Source organism: Gymnoscopelus microlampas, assembly GCF_963454915.1.
Source record: "Gymnoscopelus microlampas genome assembly, chromosome: 8".
Lineage (NCBI taxonomy): Eukaryota > Metazoa > Chordata > Actinopteri > Myctophiformes > Myctophidae > Gymnoscopelus > Gymnoscopelus microlampas.
The window spans coordinates 14657535-14662295 of NC_139945.1; positions in this window are offsets into that span (position 1 = coordinate 14657535).

The following is a 4761-nucleotide window of genomic DNA, read 5'->3' on the forward strand; positions in this document are numbered from 1 at the left end:
CACATTTTTTCGGACACTCCTGCACCCCCAGATGTCCTGATTGTCCGAACTAGTTCGGAAAGCCTGTCCGAAACGGAAGTTTTTTCCAACATCATGTATAGGCCTTTACACACCTCCCATATCCACGTTTTATAATGGATATTGTTGGTATTTCCCTAGCATTAAGATGTGTCCTGGAAATCAGACTTCCCACACAAAACACACAAGACTGCCACCATCAATTCATTGTCACATTTACGTCCTGTAGAAAGATGACAGGCACACAGGAACTTGCATCCCTTATCCCGCTGTCATATCAGCTAATTTTGTGATGTGTTATATTTTCAATTTACCTACAGTACCTAGTTTTGGTCACAATCAGTTGCCTCGCTACTTTTTTACTTTGCAATGCACTTCACGTATTCACTCCTACACGTTTATTTCCATGCAGGTACGGTAGCTGTATGTGGAATTGTGATTCACACTTCTGCTGTCCGCATGGACAAAATGTGTCTTATTATCCTGGGAGGATGCATTTTAACCACATTAACCCTAGCGTCCCTATTCTGGGCATGTCATTATAGGAATCACAACGTGCCGTATTATGAGCTTGTAGACCGACTATTTTCGAGGAAGACATTCGGTGTTGAGCGGGGGAAATTTACAGGAGCCAAGTACAGACCCCTGGGAAACCCTGGTTATTAAATGATATAGGGTTTAAAGGAGTAGTTCACACAAAAATTGTATAACATTGTTTTGCAGATTCAACTTTTTCATAGATTTCATAGATAGCTTCATTGACTATCATCAGTGTTGTGTAAATTCTGTTTTTTTAATTTTTCATTTCAGTCATTTAACCACTTAGACCTTCAATACTTAGTTCTTGATTCACTCCTTTTCCCCCCTACACCAAACGTCTTTGCCGAAAATAGACGATCTACAAGCTCACAACACCTCGCAGCGAGTAGATCTGCTATTTTCGGGTTGTGTTCCCCTCAGAATAAGGGATTCTAGGGTTCAAGTGGTTCATGTAAAAAAAACATCCTATCACTCAAAGATTTGGCGGACCCCCTACAGTAGCTCTGAGGGCCCCCTAGGGGTCCCGGACCCTGTGTTGAAGTCCGCTGCTCTACTGTATGTGCAGGTGGAAATGCTATATGTTGTTCCTAATTAGATGACACATGCATACTGTCTTCATGTATTACCTGTCTGTGATGTTGCAGTGTAGGACAAACGCAGCGAATGTGCTTGGAGATTTCTGTATGTTTACAAAGAGGTTCATTTGTGGTTTCACGCCCTTTGTTTACAGGATAGCGTCGTAGCCGGGGGTCATCCCTATGTTCCCAGGGTCCCGTGTTCCCTAGGGTTGGGGTTTAGGCCACTGGTTCTCAAAGTCTGGTCTGGGGACCACCAGGTGTCCAAAGTGACCGGTACAGGTCTTTAACTCTCTCAGAGTTAAATAATCACACACGATTTGACAGTGCAGAATAGGGTTCCGGTATAGTTCAATGATTCTCAAACTCTTCTTATTTCAAGGATGCCTATTTGATACCATTTGTTTTGTTGTGTTAATTGTTAATTTAACTGAGAATGTTCATTTAACTGAGAGTTACATACCCACAATGGCCATTGGTGGTCCCCGGTTAAACCTAGAACTCATCTGTGTCACTTTAGATGTCTTTGGCTATTCAAAAATAGCAGATATACAAGCTCATAGCGCGGCACCGAGTGCCGCGCTATGAGCTTGTAGATCTGCTATTTTTGAAAAATCTTGAAAAAATATTTTCCAGATTTTTTTCAAAAAACTGTTGAGATTTAGATTTTTTTAAAGAATCACCTCAGGTCTTAATGGGTTAACATGGGGCTGAGGGAACATAGATAACATCCCCCATCCTACCCATGGTGTTTTGTATGACTGTATTACTCTCCCTGCATCTTGTGCTGAGTCTACAATATGACTGCTTGCCTGTTGTAATTGCCAACTTGTTGAATGCTGTCCATGTCTGGGAAGGAACCAACTGGTTCAGTTTGGAAACGATTCCACATCATAGGCTTTCTCTCCCGCTAAATCAAATGTTATATTTAAAAAAAACAAAAAAAAACGCTTTTACTTAAACAAGCCAATTAATAAAACATTTTGAACATTTTGATAAATATGAAGTTGTCTGTGTTCTCATTGAAAATGCTGTATGTTATGTACGTTAGCCTCACGTGTAGCACTGAGTGCATTTGACCGACTGAAGGCAAGTCCGAATAACAACGAGGAAATTAGATTCCTAGCCTAACCCAATTCAAATAATAAAAGTAGGCACAGTGAAAGACAGTTCAACATTTAGACAATCACAGGGCATGTTGCAACGAGTGACTTTTTTTTTTTTAGATTAGATTGACAAACAGACCCTCTGGCGCAGAATGTTCCGCAATGAGGCCACAGCTTAAAGCACCACTAATGACTCTGGATGCCTAAAAAGTTGCATGTAAATGCAAATGAGGCTTTTGACTACAAAACATCTAAACTGGGGGACCGCACTGACCATTCTGAGCCATAGAGAGGCAGCGTTTCCCATCGTATAGAAGATGTAACATGCATTAGCTGTATAGCTCTGACTTACAGAGGATAGAGCTTGCAGTATGTACATGTTGCCATACATGTTGCCATATTTTTACATTGGCAATGTTCAAATTCAGTTGCTCAAGAGCTTCCAGAGAAGTGTGTGCGTTTTGCAATAGGCTTACAGTTGCCTGCTCAAACAAGTTATTATAGACGTAGGATACTCTTACTCACTGGATTTCGTGTTCCCTAAATGTACCAAGAAATGTGTCATGACACTGCTGTCAGGCAGAAACCTCCATATTTCCACTTTTCATGTTTTTATCCCCCCCTGTAAATGAATGCCCTACTTCATCATACAAGAGTGTCGCACAAAAGTCGTGAAAAATAAATAAATAGCAGATATACAAGCTCATAGCGCGGCACCGAGTGCCGCGCTATGAGCTTGTAGATCTGCTATTTTTGAAAAATCTTGGAAAACTTTTTTTTTTTTTTTTTTTTTTCAAAAAACTTTTAGGATTTAGAAAACATTTTTAAGAATCGCCACAGGTCTTAAAGGGTTACAATGTTTTGGACAAGGTTTCCATCCGACAGCGAAGATATCAATCTTCAAGGAATATGCCTTTGCATAGACATGGTCTTACCCGCTGGAGTTGGTATTCCCCAAATGTACCAAGACATGTTTCATATAAATCTGCAAGACAAGTGCCTTTGTTTCTGCAACATGATGAAACCCAACTCGTTTTCCTTCCAAACCACTTAATGTTTAGCACTGTGTGCAGCTAAATACTGCCATCAATGTCTCTGCATTAATAGCAGTTTATTAATAGCAGACCCCATGCAGCACTTTGCTGTTCAGTGCTGGGTCCGTATTGCAGCAGTGGTGGAAAGTGACTAAGTACATTTACTTAAGTACTGTACTTACATCTACTACATCTCAGAGGCAAATATTGTACTTTTACTCCACTACATTTACTTGAAAACTTTAGTTACTAGTTACTTTTCAGATATAAATTATGATATAATGAAACATACATTAACCACTTTAGCCCTATTTCATACCTAGGCTATTTGAAAATAGCCGATCTACAAGCTCACAACGCGTCACATCGCGACGCGTTGTGACGCTTGTAGATCTGCTATTTTCAAATATTTAGTACTTTTACTTTTGGTACTTTAAGTACATTTTGATGCCAATACTTTTGTACTTTTACTCAAGTCAATTTTGAATTCTAGACTTTTACTTATAACAGGGTATTTTTATATTGCAGTATTGGTACTTTTACTTAAGTAAAGAATTTGAGTACTTTTTCCACCACTGTATTGCTGTGCTTGTTATCAGGTTCATGGGGAGGGCTCAGTTTTTTTTCCATCAACCATGAAGTCAGGATGGACTGTATTTAGATATATTTCTCTATCAAAGATGTCTCTGAGCCCACACACTCCTGTGTGAACTAACGGTACCTACGGTTGAATTCCGGGCTCACAGGTTGAGCAACTCTGCTCTGTTGAGTGCTTTTACTCATGTACTGTACTTAAGCACAGTTTTGAGGTACTTAGACTTATTTGAATATTTACATTTTTTTGATGCTTTGTACTTCTACTCCACTACATTTACTCTACTGCAATTCATTGACAGCTTTACTGGTTACTTTGCAGATTTCGATTAATACAAAACATGCAACATACTAAGACCTATTTTATAGGCTACTTCAGCTATTCGAAAATAGCCGATTTACAAGCTCACAGCACCAATACTCTCGCACTTTTACTCAAGTAACATTTTGAATACGAGGCTTTTACTTAACACTTTTTCATTTTGCTGTATTGCTACTTTTACTCAAGTAAAACAAATCTGATTACTTCTTCCACCACTGTCTGTTGATATCTCTTAATGGCTTCTGTTGGCAGTAACTCAGTTGTGGATCATGATAAGTCTCAGTGCCAGTCGCTGAGCCAGACAGTTTGTTTTGGAGCACTGTGATGCATGCCAGATCTGCAGCACAGAGGATAATCCTATTTCTTGCTACTCCCTAATGCCTTTTACCAAAACAAATGGCCTAAATGACGACCTGTGTGGGCTGAGTAAAAAGATAATTCCCTCTGATTTGTCTTTTTTTCTTTCCTTTGATGATCAGAGGGCAGTGCATGGTCCTTATCAAACATTTTCATGTCAAGGACCCCCTGATTGATATGCATTTAGTCGCAGACCCCATCTGAAAAAAATAAAA